This window comes from Mytilus californianus, unplaced genomic scaffold (assembly GCF_021869535.1).
Source record: "Mytilus californianus isolate M0D057914Y unplaced genomic scaffold, xbMytCali1.0.p SCAF_25, whole genome shotgun sequence".
NCBI classification, from domain to species: domain Eukaryota; kingdom Metazoa; phylum Mollusca; class Bivalvia; order Mytilida; family Mytilidae; genus Mytilus; species Mytilus californianus.
Window position 1 is genome coordinate 1,689,867 of NW_026262674.1, and position 22,414 is coordinate 1,712,280.

General features: G+C 32.6%; 1 protein-coding gene across 5 annotated transcripts in view; it reads left to right on the forward strand.

Annotated features, from left to right (window-relative positions):
- The first annotated feature begins 4,947 nt into the window (after nucleotides 1-4,947).
- LOC127732499 (aminopeptidase N-like) overlaps nucleotides 4,948-22,414 on the forward strand; it is an 80,483-nt gene continuing 63,016 nt past the window's right edge. For 2 of the 5 annotated variants that reach the window (XM_052241531.1, XM_052241535.1), the window contains exon 1: nucleotides 13,687-13,815. The gene's annotated coding sequence lies outside the window, so the exon portion shown is untranslated. Of the gene's footprint in view, nucleotides 5,041-5,681; nucleotides 5,763-13,686; nucleotides 13,820-22,414 lie in introns of those variants that run through there. The other 3 variants (XM_052241532.1, XM_052241534.1, XM_052241533.1) reach the window with 3 other exon arrangements.

A 22,414-nucleotide genomic window follows, 5' to 3' on the forward strand; every position in this document is an offset into this window, starting at 1 on the left:
TAAAATCCGCAAAGATCCATCGAAACAACATCTGATACAAAACTTTAACAATACTTTTAGATATTTGGATGATATATTGGCTCTCAATAATGACGACTTCAATATGTATACTAAAGAAATTTATCCTGTTGAACTTACTTTAAATAAAGCTAATACTAACAATGACCACTGTCCTTTCCTCGATCTTGATATCTATATCATTAACGGGAAGCTTAATACAAAAATTTATGATAAAAGAGATGATTTTTCATTTCCTATCGTTAATTATCCATTTTTAGATGGTGACGTTCCCTTGTCACCATCTTATGGTGTTTATATATGTCAACTTGTACGATTCGCTCGTGTATGTAACAACGTATTAGATTTTAGCGAGAGAAATTTATGTATTACTGAAAAATTATTACACCAGGGTTTTCGATATCATAAACTAGTCAAAACATTTACTAAATTTTATCATCGGTATAAGGACATCATTCGTAAATATAACTCAACATGCAGACATCTTATACGTTCGGATATTTCACATCCAATCTTTTATGGTTATATTCTTTACAAAGCACAAAAATGTCAGTATTCACCCCAAAGGCTAACAAAACCTTTAAACAGACTTATTAAGAAGGGATATAGTTACGATACTGTTGTCAGGTCATTAAAGATTGCATACTTTGGCTTTGATATTGATTCACTTATAGGGTCTTTGCATCAGAATTAAACACATTTATTCTAAAACCAGTTGTTGGCATGATACGGGTTATGTTCTTCTCATATATTTTATGATGGTATGATACTAAACCCCTAACGGGAGGGATTGCACTTGATTTTCATATGATGAAGACATAATCTTTCAATCAGTTTAATTGAGGTCTGGAGCTGGCATGTCAGTAACTGCTAGTAGTCTGTTGTTATTTATGTATTATTGTCATTTTGTTTATTTTCTTTTGTTTCCTATTCTGACATCGGACTCGGACTTCTCTTATACTGAGTTTTACTGTACGTACTGTTGTGCGTTTGTTTTTTCTACATTGGCTAGAGGTATAGGGGGGGGGGGGGTTGAGATCTCAAAAAACATGTTTAACCCCGCCGCATTTTTGCGCCTGTCCCAAGTCACGAGCCTCTTGCCTTTGTTAGTCTTGTATCATTTTTAGTTTTAGTTTCTTGTGTATAATTTGGAGTTTAGTATGACGTCCATTATCACTGAACTAGTATACATATTTGTTTAGGGGCCAGCTGAAGGACGCCTCCGGGTGCGGGAGTTCCTCGCTGCATTGAAGACCCATTGGTGGCCTTCGGCTGTTGTCTTCTCTATGGTCGGGTTGTTGTCTCTTTGACACATTCCCCATTTCCATTCTCAATTTTAATGATACATAAATTAACAAAGGACTACTAGCAGTTACTGACATGCCAACTCCAGACTTCAATTGAACTGATTGAAAGATTATGTCTTCATCATATGAAAATCAAGCACAATCCGTCCCGTTAGGGGTTTAGTATCATACCATCATAAAATATATGAGAAAAACATAACCGGTATCCTGCCAACAACTGGTATTAGAACAAAATTGTGTTTATTTCCGATACAAAGACCCTATGAGTGAATCAATATTAATACCAAAATATGCCATCTTCAATGACCTGACAACAGTATCGTATTGATTGTTGTTACAAAAAAAATGACCTAAAAGAGTTTGAACATATATATTCACATTCTGACTTTTTAAATGCCCATTTAATTAGGAGTGTGAATTTTTTCTTAATAAGATTATGAGGCAAAGTGGTATATAGGGTAGAAAAATCAAAATTTTGAACAAATTCGAAATCACCAATATAAGCATGCAATTTATCAAGTACTTCCAAAGAATTTTTGACACTCCAAAAGTAATTTATTCCACATTTATGGAATGTGATTTATGTTATAAAGAGTTTACTCAGATCTTAAAAGAATCACTTGTAGACGGATATTTAACATGATTATCTGTAGAGGGATATTTAACATGATAAACTGTAGAGGAATATTTAACATGATAAACTGTAGAGGAATATTTAACATGATAAACTGTAGAGGAATATTTAACATGATAAACTGTAGAGGAATATTCAACATGATAAACTGTAGAGGAATATTTAACATGATAAACTGTAGAGGAATATTTTACATGATAAACTGTAGAGGAATATTTAACATGATAAACTGTAGAGGAATATTTTACATGATAAACTGTAGAGGAATATTTAACATGATAAACTGTTGTATTTTACTGTGAATAATTTTCTTGCTACCTAAATGCATAGAATATATACATTGTACACTGTACAAGTATTTGGTGTCACATAAAATTGCTCAGCATTGTCAGAAGAACTTGATTTTTTTTTAATCTTCCTATAAAATAAAGAGATTTCGAATGATTACAGAGTCCAAATTAAATGACGTGGATTTCAGCAGTTATAGGTCACTGTACAACCTTCAACAATGAGCAATTTCTTGCACTTTTTGTTAAAAACTGATAGTAATATTTGATGAATACCTGAATGACTCCGAAATGTTTAAAAAATAAACAACATACTATAGACATATATATTGAGGACAAACCTATGTATTGTAAAATGAATTTATACTTTTCTTCTGTATCTCAGAAATGATTCCGTGTCTGGGTTTTTATTTACTTTTCCCCGTTTTTGTTTTATCAGTTCTTCAACGTTTGTATTATTAGAGTTGGTGGCGGAGGAAACAAAACGGCAAGAGTGAGGGGGAGCGGAAGGTGTCGCGCGGCCCGACTTTTCCCCAACCACCTTGACCAATAATGTGCCACGGCACCTTGGCTTTTGGCAGATACCGATACGGGACAAAGAAGAAATAAAAAAAAAACATTGGTTGCGGGTACTTATCTGGATGATTCTGCCAGTAGTTATATGCTTGTCTCAAAGATTAAGCCATGCATGTCTAAGTACATACTTTTACATAGTGAAACCGCGAATGGCTCATTAAATCAGTTATGGTTCCCTAGATCGTACAATCCTACTTGGATAACTGTGGTAATTCTAGAGCTAATACATGAAGCACGGCTCTAACTTCGCGGAAAGAGCGCGTTTATTAGATCAAAACCAGTCGGGTTCGCAAGGGCCCGTCGGATTGGTGAGACTGGCTAACTTTGTGCTGATCGCACGGCCTCGCGCCGGCGACGTATCTTTCAAATGTCTGCCCTATCAACTTTCGATGGTACGTGATATGCCTACCATGGTTGTAATGGGTAACGGAGAATCAGGGTTCGATTCCGGAGAGGGAGTATGAGAAACGGCTACCACATCCAAGGAAGGCAGCAGGCGCGCAAATTACCCACTCCTGGCACGGGGAGGTAGTGACGAAAAATAACAATACGGGACTAGCTCTTTCGAGGCCCCGTAATTGGAATGAGTACTCTTTAAACCCTTTAACGAGGATCTATTGGAGGGCAAGTCTGGTGTCAGCAGCCGCGGTAATTCCAGATCCAATAGCGTATATTAAAGTTGTTGCAGTTAAAAAGCTCGTAGTTGGATTTTGGGTCCAGGCTTGCGGTCCGACGCCTGTCGGTTACTGCTCGTCCTGACCTACCTCCCGGTTTTTCTCCATTGGTGTTCTTGACTGAGTGTCTCGGGTGGCCGCAACGTTTACTTTGAAAAAATTAGAGTGTTCAAAGCAGGCAATATCGCCTGAATAATGGTGCATGGAATAATGGAATATGACCTTGGTTCTATTTCGCTGGTTTTCGGAGCTCGAGGTAATGATTAAGAGGGACTGACGGGGTCATTCGTAGTCAAGCTGGCGTTTTTGTCTCAGTCTTCAAATTTCTCGTTTGAATATTTGCTACTACCACCAAGATCTGCACCCGCGGCCGCTCCATCCAGGCTCACACCCCAGACTTCGACGCACACCGCGGTGGCCCTCCTACTCGCCAAAGCTTAGCACCCAGGGTGCTCGTATTGCCTTGACGGTCCGATATAAATACTAAGTTAAAGATGTATTGTTTATATTGAATAAAGTGAGACAGCAAACCAACCACAAAACTAACTAAAAGACATTTAGAGGGCAACATACAGCCTTCTGCAAATAACAAAAAAGAAAAAACATAGAAGATATGAATTTAAACCACTGACTTGTTGGCATGTTGAATATTTGTCTCATTGATATATTCCCCAGTTCTACTTTTTTGTTCATTATCAATCAAACCTGTTAGCCATAGAAACTAGTTGGCAAGGAATTGAAATGGCAAGTAACATTTCATTAAGAGCCTGCTAATTTTCTGGTTAGAATTTATGAAAACTTAAATAACGTAATTAAGACACACCAATTAACAACATTATATTAAGCCGTTTGAAATATGATCTTTTTCGATCTTTTATTACTTTCTTGGTGAGTGTTGATCTTCAGAAATTACCAGTTGTAAATTAAAATTATTATAATTAATGCTATGAAGGTTGGTATGAAAACCAATATGTCAACAAAATAGTTTTTTTTTTAATACCGAAACCAAAAAACTTACAGAAGAAATACATAAGTACAGGCAGTGTTAACTTTGTAACTGGTAATTAAAATTGCCAATGTCAATATATGTTCAGGAAAATAAAAAGAAATTTTGTGTAGAAGAAATAAAATTGTTATTTTAACCATTGATCCCTGTTCTATTTGAGTTATATGTCAGTTTTGATAAATCATTCTCAAAATTTTGATGAACAAGTCAATATATTTGTCAATTAATTCGATAGCAGGTGATTGAAATTTGAGATAGGTTGTCTTTGTATTTTGACAAAGATGTCATAAATGTTTTATGTGTCAATGAAAAAAGAGTTTAAACCAATTTGAAATCAATAAAATGGATTTTTATAAGATATTTTGTGAAAAACCAACAGAATACCAAAATTTTATCAAGAATAACTTGTGTTTCTCATTGTTGTGAAGTTTAAATATTTACGTTTTTATAAATAAATAAGGCTCTTTGTACTTGACAGTACCAGGGTTTGATTATGTGAAAAGGCAATGTTAGTGTGGACAGTTCCTGTTATGACCAAGTAAGTACCTAATCTTCTGGACACTTCACTTATTTTTCTTTTAAAGATTACAAGTTATTGACTTTAAAGGCCCTGTATAAATGCAATTGGCTGACCAAATAATCCACAGTCTTCAAAATTTTATTTTTAGAATCTTAGATTACTTTGAAAAATAATAAACATTTCACTGACATACTAATATTTTATGTACTCAAATATCTCAAAAATATAAAAATCGGTATTTTCCCTAGAGAATAAAGCTAATGGTTTTAAATAAATCTGTTTTGAAAACTAATTATTGTGAGATCAAAGGCATTTTGATATATCACAATCATGTATTCAGGATCAATAAGTCAAAAGATGTTGCCTGTTTGGCATGTAAACAATATGCACAGTAATGACAATGGGATGAATAAATAATAAATGACATACGTCGATAGCAGGTGATTGAAATTTGAGATAGGTTGTCTTTGTATTTTGACAAAGATGTCATAAATGTTTTATGTGTCAATGAAAAAAGAGTCTAAACCAATTTGAAATCAATAAAATGGATTTTTATAAGATATTTTGTGAAAAACCAACAGAATACCAAAATTTTATCAAGAATAACTTGTGTTTCTCATTGTTGTGAAGTTTAAATATTTACGTTTTTATAAATAAATAAGGCTCTTTGTACTTGACAGTACCAGGGTTTGATTATGTGAAAAGGCAATGTTAGTGTGGACAGTTCCTGTTATGACCAAGTAAGTACCTAATCTTCTGGACACTTCACTTATTTTTCTTTTAAAGATTACAAGTTATTGACTTTAAAGGCCAGTAAAAATGCAATTGGCTGAGCAAATAATCCACAGTCTTCAAAATTTTATTTTTAGAATCTTAGATTACTTTGAAAAATAATAAACATTTCACTGACATACTAATATTTTATGTACTCAAATATCTCAAAAATATAAAAATCGGTATTTTCCCTAGAGCGACACAATAAAGCTAATGGTTTTAAATAAATCTGTTTTGAAAACTAATTATTGTGAGATCAAAGGCATTTTGATACATCACAATCATGTATTCAGGATCAATAAGTCAAAAGATGTTGCCTGTTTGGCATGTAAACAATATGCACAGTAATGACAATGGGATGAATAAATAATAAATGACATACGTGCAGGTTGATTTCTACATGATTTTGTGGAAAATAGAATATGAATACTGTAAATTCAGAACTTATTTATGCCAACTGGGTGAGACACACAATAAAAAGAAATCGCGTTCTGATATCTGCTTCATTTATCTGTATGAAGCTTTCCCTGAAATCGCAATAACTTTATCTCGCAATTTTGTTCAATCTTCAAAAACAGCAATAATAAATGCACCCAATAATTTCTAAATTTACAGTACTGGTAATTTTTTTTGTTCAAAATGGTGTTGAAAATAAACTTTAAAAGCTTGATATGGAGTATGGGTTTTACTCATTGTTGAAGGCCTACAGTGACCTACAGTTTTAAACGTGTACATCATTTGGTCTTTGGTGTAGAGTTGTTTCATTGGCAATCACACCACATCTTCTTATTTTTATATTTTCAACTTAGGAGATACAGGATGTGCTAAGTTTGTCCATGTGAATGTAAAAAAATCATGATGTGCAACAAATAGTTTGAATCATACACTTGAAAGCTATTTATATATGATTTATCTCAACTATTTAGTTTTGGGGACAATTTTTAAATAGGGCCAAAGTTTGACCTTAAAATCATCATTTTGTGAAAAAACAAATAACAAGTAACATGTAAGGTCTCTTTTAGCTGACTATATAGTAGGAGTTTTACTCATTGTTGAAGGCTGTACTGCAATCTATAGTTACTTACATCCACATATTTTGGACTTTGGTGGAAAGTTGTTTCATTGGCAATCATACCACTGGTGATTAGTTGTCTCATTGGCAACCATACCTCATCTCCTTATTTTTATCACACCTGACCCAAAGGAGAACACTAAATTGTTGGTGCCTAGGAGATAAATTACACAAGATGACACTGTTAAAACCATTTCAATGGCATTTGAATACAAAATTACCAAGTTGAGCTAAAAACGCAAATTACTCCCTTTCAATTTGATATCAATAATACAAATATAGACAGAAGGCAACATAAAAGACACGTTTCTGTGCTATATATTTAACTCTGCTATTTATGTACAGACTTCTAACATTCTGTTGCTAATAACAGCTCAAGAGTGCTTTCAACTTAGTTAATCTATAATTGCTATTTGAAGTCATGACAAGATTTAGCATAACAGTTTATGCTACAATACTAACTGTCATTTCAGTCACAATAGGGGGATTTTTCATGCTATTTTTAACAACTTTCATAGATGTAATCATCTCTTTATACCTAGATCACGTTGTAATAATGAAATAAATCGAGTCTTAGATTCAGATTGTCTATCATTTCACAAGCTTTAGAATCTGTATGACTGTTGGACATTTCAAGCAAGTTTTGGTTCAGTCAAACATGATTTACAAGGTGTCTACTGTTTGACAGAAATGATCACAAACTAGCAAATGGACCAGAGGTTCAGAAAGACAACTGTAACCTTATAATTTTGTAAAACAATTAAAACTGTAGTTCAAAACTCTTTAGCAAACGTCATTTGAAAACATTTGAACTAGACTTTTACATGTCTGGGCCTTTTATTACCGACTATGCAGTATGAGTTTTTCTCATTGTTTAAGGCCGTATGGTTACCTATAATTGCTTAAATCCACTTCATTTGAACTTTGGTGGATAGTTGTCTCATTGGCAATCATACCACATCTCCTTATTTTTATATTGTCCCATAAATGCCTAGAATGGAATAATAGAAATGCTGATGGTTGTCCATCAGTCTATCAAAAATTGTGGGAACTCAGTGACTGTGTTGTCTAAGTAGTTGAACTACTGTATCACTAGCCTGTCAACTTTGAAATCTTGAGTTCGAACCCTGCATGTGGCAGGTGGGTTCTACTCCAATCTTATTTGATAAGGATTGTCAGTTTTCCTGCAGAAGGTCTGTAGTTCTCTCCAGGTAGTCTTCCTCCACCAAGAAAAACTGACCGCCATGAAATAGCCTTTAGTGCTGAAAGTGATGTTAAACACCAATCAATCAAACAATGGTAAGCATTGTCACGTCTACAGTTCACATCTGATTTTATTTAAAGGCTTACATTAGCAACATCTCTAACTGGTTTCAAATCCACTCAGATAAATCTTTAATGTGGGAGTTTTTCCCCTTGGTAAATCTATTATAGACGAGTCTCGGGTTTTGGGCTGTAGGAATTTTAAGCCCTTGGAAATGCTCTTTCATCAATTTAATGACACTCAACATGAACATGTACTATAAATTTATCGAAATTTAAGTGACAAACACAGGCAAATTCGCCTCCCGTGAATTTCTCTAGAATCTAATATGAAAAAAAATCAGATGTTATTTGAATGATTTATTTTGAAAATTCAAGTGAATTTCACTTGAAGAAATTCATGTTATTTTCACATGAAGAAATTCATGCGAGTGTCACATGAGATTCACGTGAAACTCACAGGAAATCAGTTCATGTGAGTTTCACGTAGAAGCTTGTTTGAGGTGAAATTACCTGTGTAATTCAGTCCTTGCTACCTAAATACATAGAATATACATTGTACACTGTGCAAGTATTTGGTGTCAACATTGCTCAGCATTGTCAGAAGAACTTGGTTCTTTTTAATCTTCCTATAAAATAAAGAAATTTCGAAGGTTTTCCAAGTAGACAACTATCTAACAGAGTCCAAATTAAATGACGTGGATTTCAGCAGTTATGGGTCACTGTACAACCTTCAATAATGAGCAATTTCTTGCATTTTTTAAAAACTGATAGTGATATTTGATTAATTCCTGAATGACTCCGAAATGTTTAAAAAATAAACAACATACTCTAGACAGATATATTGAGGACAAACCTATGTACTGTTAAGGGAGCCACCATTTGATTTTTATGGGGGGGGGGGGGGGGGGGCTAGGATGAAATTTGACAAAAATAGGCAGGACAGGAGTTTTGTGTAAAAAAAAAGGCAGGATGAGATTATTTGCAAAAAGAAAAGGCAGGATGACAATTAAGGCAGGACCAAATAGAGTGAAAAATAAAAAGGCAGGACCGAATAGAGGGAAAATAAAAAAGGCAGGACAAAATTTTTCATCCTAGCCCCCCCAATAAAAAATTAAATGGTAGCTCCCTAAAATGAATTAATGCTTTTCCTCTGTATTTCAGCAATGATTCCGTGTCTGGGTTTTCATTTACTTTTCCCCGTTTTTGTTTTATCAGTTCTTCAACGTTTGTATTAGAGCTTTTTTTTTCAAAATTTGGCCTCGAGCATCACTGAAGAGACTTTTATTGATGAAGCAAAAATTAGTACCGTTAATATACTATTCTGACAGATTTGGTAAATACTTATTTCTTTTACAAAAATTTGCAATGAGAAACTGAAAGAATTTCGTCATGTTTGTTAACCTAAGAAAATGTAATCCGCAGAAATTTTAATTCGGTAGGTCACATTCGAAGAAAGAGGTCGGGATTGTCATTACGATTATTGAACACATCCTTCGTCATCAGTAAAACAGATATTCCATAACGGTCAACCAACTTGTGATGGTGTCCGTAAAACTTAACAGGCAGGAGAATTGTTTTGCAGATACCAATAAAACGGTATCATTTTAGACCCACATTTTGTACCACCTTGATAATGTTATTGATAAAGCATACAATATTCCGCCGTTATAGTGGCAAAATTCAAACATTATATTTTATCTTATGTGTAGTCTTTGGAGCAAAACAATTCATGTTAATATATTTATAAATAAGGTGGTACATACCACTACAGGGAGATAACTCTGTAAAAATCATCTGAAGTTTTAATCACTTTCTACTGTTAATGAAATATTAAGCTTCTCAATGAACAAAATTAGTGTTTGTCAAACTGCTATATATATCCAACAATGAACATTTTCCGATAAAGTGTGTGGTTCTATTTTTTTTTTGAATTTTTATATTTTTATTAAGGAGTCAAAGTTAATATTTTGTCAAAATTTTATGAAAATTAAACGAGCTAAATTAGTTTTAGACAAGGTATTTGGTACCATATTTAATCAGTATATAGTGGGAATTAATCAAAAGATAGAGCAATGCATTATATTAAAACAATTTATTTCAATACAATTAAATGTGTCCATTCTTCCATGCAAAATTGCAATCCATCTTTATTTCTGGAAATAAAACCAAAATGTGGACTTTGATCTATAATGGTTTACTTTTACAAATTGTGACTTGCATGGAGAGTTGACTCATTGGCACTCCTACCACATCTTCTTATATCTATATATTAAGACATCTGAGTTCGTGTGGAACTGTATGAATCATTGAAAGAGAAAGTAACAATTACTTCGGAAGTGCCATCTACTGGATCCGAGCATTGCAGGTCAGTGCGTCACTTAAAGATCTAAAAGAGAGGCGAAAGATACCAGAGGTTTATGCAAACTCATGAGTCGAAAATAAACTGACAACGCCATGGCTAAAAAAGAAAAAGGCCAACTGACAAAAAATAGTACACAAAACACAGCATAGAAAACTAAGGACTGATCAACGAGAGCCCCACCAAAAAATCGGTGTGATCTCATCTGCTCCGGAAGGGTAAGCAGATCCTGCTCCACATGTGGCAACCGTCGTGTTGCTAACAGTCAACTTTAACCCATCGGAATCCAGAGTATCAACATCTTTTGTTATAAGTATATTTGTGTTTCTTACAGAAACCAAATGGCGGTCCATAAACCAAGGCTTAAATTGTTTGAAAGTGCTGGTCAAAAACATTATCTCGAGTTGTAGATTCGTTTGCTGAAGTTGTTTACCCTAGTTCTACCTGACCAGATTGATTTATATCAATATGTATATTCAATCAAAATGTAACTATTCCTATGAAAATAACAAAATACCGAACTCCAAGGAAAATTTTAAATGGAAAGTCTTTTATCAAATGGCAAAATCAAAAGCTCAAACACATCAAACAAATGGAAAACAACTGTCATATTCCTGACTTGGTACAGGCATTTCTTTATATAACCAGCTACCAAAACGGCAGATGCAATCAGTAAAACAGATCCAACATATCTTTTTTTCAGAATGGCTTTTAGTTTAATCTATTCGCATTTTCTTTTAATTAAAGCTCTTCCATGATAATAAATTTGTTTGTTTGGTTCACGTATTGATAATTTGACGTTAGGAATTCCTCATCATATCCAAGATACCCGGATTAACATTTTGTATGTCAGACGCTAATTTCTTCATCAAAAGGCTCATCACGACCCTCCTACCAAAGACGAACCACTTTAGTGGTATAATCACTGTTGTATAGATGATTGAATTTTTTTTATACACATTTTTTTATATATCGTGTACACATATACAGCAATCGTGTACACATATACAGCAATCGTGTACACATATACAGCAGACGTGGCAAACAAATTAAACAACATTAAACGAGTGATCACACAACTTAAAGGAGAAGCGAAAGATACCAGAGGGACATTCATACTCATAAGTAGAAAATAAACTGACAACGCCATAGCTAAAAAAATGAAAAAGACCAACAGACAAACAATTATAGTACATTCATAATTAATTCATTGATTTTGTTAATTAGTGAAGTCCTTAACTTACTTTTGAAAAAAAATCACATGATATGATATATATTGTATAAGAATTACGTGAAACAAACATTATTGCCGCAAAAATACTATAAACAGGAGAGAATGCGAATGGATTTATCTACCTGTCATTCCGAAAAGCATTCGTCGGATTTGTGTCAAAGATTTTCATTTCTCGTACCCGATAGCTGACATTAGGCTGTGTAAATAGGATAGTTTTGATCAAAATGATCGTATGTTATTTGTTATCATATTGATTTATATATTTTTCTTAAACATGTAAGTTGTATGTAAGACCTTTAATATAAATGAAAATGAATCAATGTTGCAGATCTCATTTCAGAATCTATAGTAATTATTGATCTATTGTATTAAGGATGTTCGCTACTCATGCTTTTGACTTTTTGTCAGGTATTCGGAATTTTCTAGTTTTATCCATGTAGTATCGCTAACCCCTACTTTTATTTTCATAATTGTATTACATATACATGTAGATTGAAGTCAGTTTTGAAAATCTTGAAAAATCCTTGTTATTTTTCATAGATTTTGAAAGAAAAAATGTGCCAATGTTAAATGCATGAAAAGTCTAGAGAGCACCAGTTCCAGGCAAATTTTCAATGGTTTATATCTTGCAGACAAAGACATGGTTCTTCATTTTTTTTTCTGCTTTTTAAGTTACGTTATTTATATACTATCAATCTATAATAGTATCTCAAATGGCTTGGTCTATTATGTAGAGTACGCTACAAAAATTTCTACGAATAACTACTGATGTATTTCGGTTTAGCCCGTCTTTGAAATCAAATTAAAACGCTTAGCCATAATACAACCATCTTGTACAGAACTTTATCAGAACATGAAGTTGTGCACCTGTTTATTTTTTGTGGTTTATTTTGGAAGCAGGTGGTTGAGGGGATTCAATGCTTTAACATTGACGTATCATATATTCTATTATTTTTATATAGTGTTAAAGACCGTATGATGACTACAATATGTTTCATTTAATTTTCTGTACACCATCAACATTAACACTTCCAAAGAGCAAGCTTCATTCTTTGAACCATTTACCTTCTTGAAACTATTGTTTGTCTGTTAGTCTCTTTTTTTTTTTAGCCATGGCGTTGTCAGTTTATTCTCGACTTATGAGTTTGGATGTTCCTTTGGTATCTTTCGGCTCTGTTGAAAGATGTGAACACTCAGTTCAAAGGAGACGTTTCACCAATGTAAAGAACACAAATGAAGGAGCTATTTCCTGTGGATAACCCCGAATGTATACTAAGCCTTTTTTGAAAGTTACATTCATCAGTCATTCTTAAATCTAAGATACTCCGGTGATAATTGAGACTGCAGAATCAAATATACTAAATACAGTTTAGATTTTTTTCAGTGAGTATATTGTAGTCTTGTAAGGTAAGTAGCAGTGAGAGTCTCCTTAAACCTTACACAGCATACAATAAATTTATTGAGATGAAGTTACAGAATATGTAATTTAAACTCAGAGTAAATAATAGTACTTGGAATTTACAGCAGTTAAGATTAACATATGATTAAGTGAATGCCAAAGTACAATAAAGTAGTATTGAATAAGTACCAAATAGTTATTATACCTTAATAGTACGATACAATAACAGTACACATTTTGGTAATCCAGATTTAAAATACAAATAAAATGCTGTACTAACTTATTTGTACTGAAAACGTACATAAACGTCCTACACAACAACTCAATGATAAAAACATACTTGAATAATGTTTAATTGTGCATATTCAATAACAAAATTTCCACAAAAGTACAAACTTGTTCTAGTTACGCAATTTTACATGATTTCCTAAATATAGATATGTAAATTATTATTGAAACATTTCATAAAGTCATAATTTTAATAAAAATGTTACATTATGTGTTAATATTAAAGCCAGCTGTTTCTAAATTTGTAATAGTCAATCAATAGCAAACACAGATGGTGCAAATATTTGGAAGTCACCAGTGCATTTCTACTATAAAAATAGAAAGACGTATGATTGCCAATGAAACAACTCGACTAGACCGTCTGGTGCAGAAAAATTGGTACCGTTTATGTTATTGAAACAGTGAGTAAGCATCAACGTAATATTTTTACACGATTCATTGAAACAGTGAGTAAGCATCAATGTAATATTTTTACACGAGTCATCTGATTTTTTAACCGAACTGTAAAACACTGCAACGTCTTTATTTTAAAATATTTTGTTTTCTTGGAATACAAAAAAAAGTTTGAGTACATATAAGTATTTTTTATAAACTATGTAATACAATATTTAGAATATGATCGTATTATCTGTCAGAATAAATACATAAAGATCTATAAAGAATTTTGGTTAATATAGTGATATATCACTAGTAGCAAGATTTCAGTCTGAAACGGTCATTTTGGTCTGATCAAGTCTTAATCGACTGAATTTACCGCAAGGGAAAACGTTAAGACTTTTTCAGACTTTCAGACGCTGTTCCGATATATCAAGTTCAGTCCGTTCAGTCATGTGAAGATAAACAAGACGGAAGGCTCTAGCGTTCGATTAAGATCTGTTAAGACGGTTTTGGACGAATTCAGACCAAACATCAAAAGTAACGTTCAAATTTTTCAGATCGGGTTAAGATCCGTTCAGTGTGTCAGTATGGTACTAGGAGTTACGCCCCTTCATGTTGATGAAATATAAATGCTAGAATTAAGAACGTAACTTTTGAATAATTAAACATACAATAATTGGTTGAGTTTTTGTTTCTATTGGGTTTTTTTAAGAGATTACGGAATTAATATATCTAAACGTTTCGTTAACTTCTTTTGTCGAGGAAATAAATTATTCGTCTATAACTATTTCTGGTTTTATTTTTCTAATTTATGTTAATTTATGTATCTATCTACTTATTATTATATATTGCATTTTTTTTTTAATTTCACAGATAATTTGTTGACGACTGTAAGGTTAACTAAGGGTTGTGAAAGTTACCGTTTATAACAGATTTACAATAAACGGATAGTGTGTAGACGTGAGGAATCTTTGAGGAATCTGTTATACACTTAAATTCAAAATGGCGTTAACCCGGTAAAAATATAATTCTTATCCTGAATAAAATGTGTACAGCAATAGTTTTTCGTCTTTGAAAAGAAGTAATTGCAAATTATAAACGTAACAACAACAAAAAAGTGATAACAACTTATTATAAATTGCATGCGTCCGAAGCACTTTCTGGATTTAACTTCACCTGGAACGATCAACGCCGAATACAAGTATGTTTTATGACAGATAATTCATTTTGTTAATTTCGTTATATTTCGATACTTTTCTCTTAAACTTAATAATTACTTCGTGGCATTTAATAATCATTGCCGTGTAAGTTATTTTTTTTAACTTGGACAAGCGTCTATTTTTTTAGCTTTTACCTCGTAGAGTGGTGCGTCTGAACACCAAGGCCGCATCAGGGCACCAGAGACATGTCTCTGAGTGCACTAATCTTCTGAAACTGCACGTAGACCACGACGGGACAGTGTTAAAACTATAAATAACATACCATCGGATAGAGAAAGATGTGAATAGGGGTTTACAGAATAGAGAATGATGGTCAAAAAATATAAAAAATAGAGAAACATGGACGAAAAAAATAAAGAATAGAGAAAATAATAAGGTGCTTGAATATAAAGAATTGAGAATAATAGACAAAAAGTATAAACAAAGAATACAGAAATGAAGGACCCCCCCCCTAAATCCAGACCCTCAAAGGACTTTTCATTAAAACAATATAACTTGATCCGGATCTAAGAGATGTATATATGCGAGATTGGGTTCGGGGGGAGGGGGGTTCAGATCATCGTTTCTATATTTCTATGTCTTTTAATGTTTTACCATTTCACTTTATTGATCTCTATTGTATTCGTCCTAAACATGCATGAAATATTTGCCACTGGACGTTAAAGACCTGACTTGACCTTCTGTAAAAATTACCAGGTGGTAAGCAATAAAACCTATATGGGGATGGGAGGAGCTTGTTCTTATCAACATCCTATTTATAAATATACACATCATCTGTTTACAATAATAACACATGGCTGTGTCTGAATGATAAATTTTATGTATCTTTGTAACAGAAGTGTACATTTGTAAGTATAATTAAAATTCCACTGAATGATGAAAATTAAAATGTATGAACAATTTACAGTAAATACCTAAATAATAATAAAAAAATAGAAATACAAAAATTACAGAAACTATTGCACAGCATTAAATTTCTTGTGCAGTGATTATTTCCAATGAATTACAAAAACAAATGTCTTGAAAACTGCAGAAAATGAATTTTATTTGAAATATCACATTTAAAACACTTTTTTTGTTCTACTGTCTACGATTTCTTTTTGAGTAAATACTTTTCATAAATCTTGGCCAAATATTGTCTCTAAATTTGTATGTAGCTCTTTTGTAGTTCTTCTTCCCTTTTTTACTCCTTGGCATCCTGTGATTTTGTTTAATTGACACTGAAGTAAAGTCTCTATCAACATTTTCATTCCAGTGAAGTACACTAAGGTTGGCTCGGGCATTGTATTGGCTATCACGGAACGCAATTCTTTTGTTTTGATAAATATTTGTCACATTGTTAAAACTTCCAACATAAAATGTATCCCTTCCAAGAACATAAACCTTTGCATATTTGTATACAGTTGCATTAAGTATAACACTTAAAAGAAGTTTTTCAGCAACTGGAGAGGTTATTACAATTCGTGACGGTTCATATTTGGCATCAACCTTACACCGGGCACTCTCATGGCAGTCAGTGTGAATATTCTTAAAGTGATCTAGGATATTTAATAAACTCTTCTGCAGTTTCTTTTCATCTTGGTTGCAGTTCTGGATAGCCCAATGCATGTGGGTAGCCACAGGTTCAACCTTGCCTGATAACTGGAATGACCATGTTTTTCCCTCAGAAGTTTTAGATCCAGTTGACACCTTCTTTAATGCTGATTTTACAGACTTAACACAATGCCAAACATCGTTCTGATTGATTGCTTCTGTATTTTCCCTTACATATTTGTTTATTGACAAATTACTGTCATGGCAATAAACATTCACTGTTACACCGTTTTCATGTAAATAGTTGAAGATCTTCTCTGTCCCAAGTCTTTCATGTCTTTGAGATACAGGGTCCATTAATTTCGTAACATGTTCACAACTAATAACTTTATGTGTTTTTCTCCAATGCAAACAACACTTGTATCTTTTGCATTCTTTCGCCAGCCATGTCTTGCATCTGACATAATGTCTATCTTGCTGTCAAGTTCTGCATAAGATGCTATCTCTTGTAAAAGTGCTATGTCAGCTGAATATTTATACTTCTCTTGTATGTGCTGACTGTGAATGTGAAAAATGATGTACGATTTTCATCACTTATAACCCCAATTCCTGATCCTTTTGCAAATCTCTTGTAGACTGCAGGCAATATTCCCTACATGTAATCCCATGATTCACTCTACTGTTCACTAAGTAATCCTTTGTGGGCAAATAAGGAGAGGAGGGCCAAGAATATACATGAGGTGTCTCTTTATCGTTACATTTTAGGCTTGTTTTGCAAACATGTCCTTATTTCAACATTTTGTGGGTTAAAGTTTTTCTTTACAACATCTTGCATGCCAATCAGCAACCGATATAAGCCTCTTAAATGAATCTTCTGCAGTCAGACAAATATGTTGGTTTGTGTCTACTTTCTTTGATCTGATATATGTGGATGGACAGGGTTCCTCTTGAAACTCTTTTGACTGGGTGTTACTGGTATCATTCTCTTCATTCAATTTTTGAAGTAAAGCTTCAATAACCTGCAGGTTTCCCATAGGTTTGTTGTTTGTTTTAGTCAATTCTTGTCTAATTGAAGCAAATTTTCCAAACATTTCATCCTTCTTTTCCTCAGTACCTGACACTTCAATCCGAAAACACGGAGTTCTTTTTCTATTTTTTTTTCTCACTTTCTGACATTTTCAACAAAGACCATTTACAACAATTACTAAACGAAATACTATAAGAAAGACTGATGGTTATTTTATCTGAAATATGGATCAATCTATTTAGTTTAAGAAAGGTATATAAGTCCTCAAGTCAAATATATATGTAATATATTTTGTTAATTATTTTTGATAAATTTAGGAGATAAACCTTTATGAGCTTTGAAAAACAATTTATGATAAAGAATTTTGCTGTTTTGTTTTTAATATTAATCTTTATCATTCTTAAAAAATTTCTCACACCCCTATACTAATGTATCAGTTACAGATTTAGTACTTGCAGATATGTCCATTCCCGCCAAATATCAATGATATGCAAACAACATGTGTAAAATATCACTGTCATAGGGCATTTTTGAGGTCTTACTAGCGATAAAGAAAATTAAAAATTAAAGATTTGTTTCCCACAAATATATCTGATATTTTTTTTTTAATTGTTGATTGTTATTTTACCAAAAAGAATGTATATCAACATTTCCAAGTACTTTTATTAAATCTGTTCAAACCGAAATCTTCATTGTGTCTTGGGTTGCAGATTACACATTCTAGATTTTGGAAGTTCATTTTCATCTTATAAAACATGGAGGGAAACAATGAATGTAGTAATTTCACTTCTGTGTTACACAATGTATCACTTGAAGTTACACAAGAGCAGAGAGATGCAATATATCACTTTTTTGCTCATAATGATTGGGATTTTAAAGAGGCTAATTCTGACAAGAATAAAATGAACAATTCTGAAAGTAATGAACATTCAAAAAATTATCACATTGAACAGGACCAAGAGTCACCTGAATGTCCATATTGTTTATGTCGCCCATGTATAACAGATGAACAAAATAGACAATTGTGGTGGGAAAATGAAAATTGTGCACCTCATGAAAGAAATTCTTTCTTAAGAAAAGATAAATCCATACGTTTTTGGACAAACCTTTTTCATAGAGGGGTGTGTAATGACCCAAGATATTTAAGGAGAAAGAGAGACGCACTTAAAAAGGACAGACCAAGGAGAAAATATACGTATCACAGGAGAGATTTAATACCAAAATGTGTCCTGGAATTGGTTAGGAAATGGTTTCCAAATCCATCATGTCAAGAATATATGGGTCACAAATGGAATTAGTGTTATGATTATTACATATCTTCACTATTCTAGTATACAATGGACGTTTCTACATAATCTAAATGATTTTCACTAAAAGTAAATTACCCAATTGCATATTAATAATTTAACCTGCACAAGTTATTATGAATCAATGGAATTTCTTAAAAGTCATTACTGTGAAATGGAATAAAGATTAGATTAAAGCTGTACACATGCAAGGTAAGAATTTTTCACTTATCAGCACGTGCATGTGGTATTTATGTAAACAAAAACAGAAAACACCTGATGCAAGCTCCGCCTTATCTGTCAGTCTGGGAAATTCAATTTTGAAAATCTGACCACTTGAGTTTTTAAACAGTCAATATTTCTTATATTTATGGATTTTTTTCAACATTAATTTGTCAAAATGCAGATAATTTATGTTCCTACTTGGTTGACCATTCCTAAAGGAAACAAAAAGTTATTAGTTGAGATATCTGAAAAAATGTTCCTTACACTTCAAAGCTGCAAAGAAAACATAAGAAGCCATAATATTTCTCATTGGATTCTATTTATACCCCCAGTCCGGTCTTTAAACAACCAACAATCAATCATTTTTTTGCTTTATATTTCATTACCTCTTTATATTCTGTAATCTATATTATTTTGTCCCGCTCCTTATCTAACTTTTTTGCCCATTATTCTCATATCTGTAAACCCCATTCATAGCCTCATACATGTGTACATGGTAATTGAAACAAGAAAAATATACATATATTACTGTATGCTTGGGCTATCAGATAAATGTATTAGTCCCAGATTATGTTATAAAGTAGGTCTTATTTATAAAAATACAATAGCAATTTATTAATGATTTAAATTAGAAAATGACAATTCATTTTTAATTATTGGAATTTGGGGGGACAAGTTTTTTTTAAAACAAATTGTTGGTTTCCTTTGAAAATAACAGGGAAAAGTAATATGACTTTCAGTTTTAAAAAAATCTCGTCTGATATTAAAAAGAAACTAGTTTGTTGTTGAATAAAGTAACAAAAAAGACAGTTTCGAACAAAAATACATTCACAAGAAACGGTAATGTAAGTATTTTGTTATGAAGACATATCCCATATATCGGTACCAACATTCTTGACACTAACATTCTATTTGTACCTATTCTTAAAAAAAACAGTTTTTAGTTAGTAATTTCTTTCCTGATCAGAAGAGTTTACCTGGTAATCGATCTTAATCTGTAATATTGTATTAAAAACCAATAAAAATATTCGTACTATTCTAATCAATATGTACATGTAGTTTACATAAAAGCTTTTGTCATAAATCACGCATGTTGAAGCTGGGGTTAATTATCGACCGGTTTGAGAAGTTAAATCAAGCTGTGATTAATTTTCACTCTAGATAAGCAGATTAAGTAGCAATAAAATTATGTTAGGAAATTTTTTGGTGACCTGGACTGGGGGGAAGGGGGGGAGGTACTTCCCCTCTGTCCCCCCGGTTAGTCCGCCACTGTACCCTGCATTGAATTCTATCATTCTGCATTGACAATAATAGCTTGGTGTAAATTAGATACACTTATTCGGGCTAACGCCCTCAATGTGTATCTAATACATAATTTTGTATTTCAGACAACTTCCCAAACAGGTTGTTACACCCACACTAATAAACTGTGATTTCTGTTTAAATTCGTCTTTAAGGAATATTTTATTTTGCTATATGGTTTTTCCATGGTTTATCATAACTTTCAAAATCTGCATTAACTAATCCTGCCTCTTAAAAGGTCAAATGAAAGTAAGTTATTGTCTCTACTATGGCATGAAATGAACGAGAGAACTTTTGACGTGATATAGTTATCTAAAATCATGCGGTAATTGGCGACTTATAATTGTATTGTAAAACGAAAGGAGCTTGACGCATTGACTTATTTGTTCTTTTCTCTTTTCTGTCTTTATGTTTTAGATGTTTTTTTATGTTTCGAATTATTTGTCCTAGTATCTTACAAATACTATATTTAATACTTATAATTAAAGTTTATACTGCGAGTCGAAAAAATCCATAGTTGTTGATGTCTATTAGTTGTTTTTTGTGGTTTGCTTGCTGTATCATTGACGTAAAACCGAAAACTCCTTTATTCATATAATAGTTTGACTTCTGTAAAATTCTAGACGTACGGAAGAATGAAGGATGAGAATGCAGGTTTCATAAATGGTCATTAAAGAGCCACACAATTAAAAACAAATAGAAATATAATTATTACAGCTACAGTCATTTATTTTTTTCTACTATTGAAACATCCCTGTTTAAATGTTTTTTATTTGAGTGTGCCCGGTGCAAAATATAACCCCATCTGTGGTTCACATCATGACGTGCTTGTAATAAATGACACACTCTCACTGCGACCGATCGATAATATAAGACACATATACAAAAGCGGGGTTATTATAGTCTCTAAGTGGTCTATGGCTACAAAAATTATTTATTCTGCTCCCTATAAATAAACATATATAAGTGGCGGTCTTATTTATTTACAAATTAACCCTAATAGAATATATCCTAAAATTAGGACCATCTTAAGACCATCTTAAGACACCGTAATAGGTGTTCTAAAGTTAGGACGATTCCTATGACTTTTCCTAAGCTACGATATGTTTGATAAACCAACTTAGGACTAAGATACGTCCTGAAATGATCTAAGGACATGTCCTAGTCCTGAGAGCGCTTCGATAAACAGGCCCCACGTCTACTTATACTTTATGACATTTAAAAACATAGTTAAAATTTCTAAGACTGTCTTCTTGTATACATGTTGTAAAGACATGCGCTTTTTGTTGTTGAAAACTGCATGTATATGATGGTATTGATGTGGGGTTCTTCATTTCTGTATTCTTTGAATTTTCTGGTCATTTATCTCTATCCTCTATATTTTTGTCCCAGTTTTCTCTTTTGTTTATTTGTTTCTCTATTTTTCTGTACTATTGACACAATATTCTCTATTCTATAAACACCACCCAGATCTTTGAAGATGACGTTTATTGTTTGTTTGTCGTTCGTTTGTGTCTGCAATATTTGTTTTTCGTAAATATTATTGTATATATATTAGTTCGTTAGTATTCTCGTTTGAATTGTTTCACATGTTTCTTGTCGGGCCTTTTGTTATAGCTGACTTTACGTTATGGGATTGTTTCGTTGTACAAGGCCTACGGTGACATATAGTTGATATATCTTTGTCATTTGAACTCTGGTAGATAGTTGTTTCATTGGCAGTCATACCACATCTTCTTATTTTTTACATTAGTTTTTTTGAATAAAAAGGATATATTTTTCTTGGTGCCATGAAATTATTCAATAAGTCCTATTGATATTTTGTTTTCCTAACAACAATGGTATAATTATTGATGTTTTACTACAAATGTATTCAATATGAATGAGTGTAAAAAGTTTTTTTTTGTTTTAGATCTTTGCCAAAAAATTATCTAAAAACTAATTTGTGACTTGTTGTCCTTCATTTTTTTCTTGTGACCTTCTGTCCTACCTTCTAATTGACGAATGTAGGAGGAAAAGTCACAGAAAA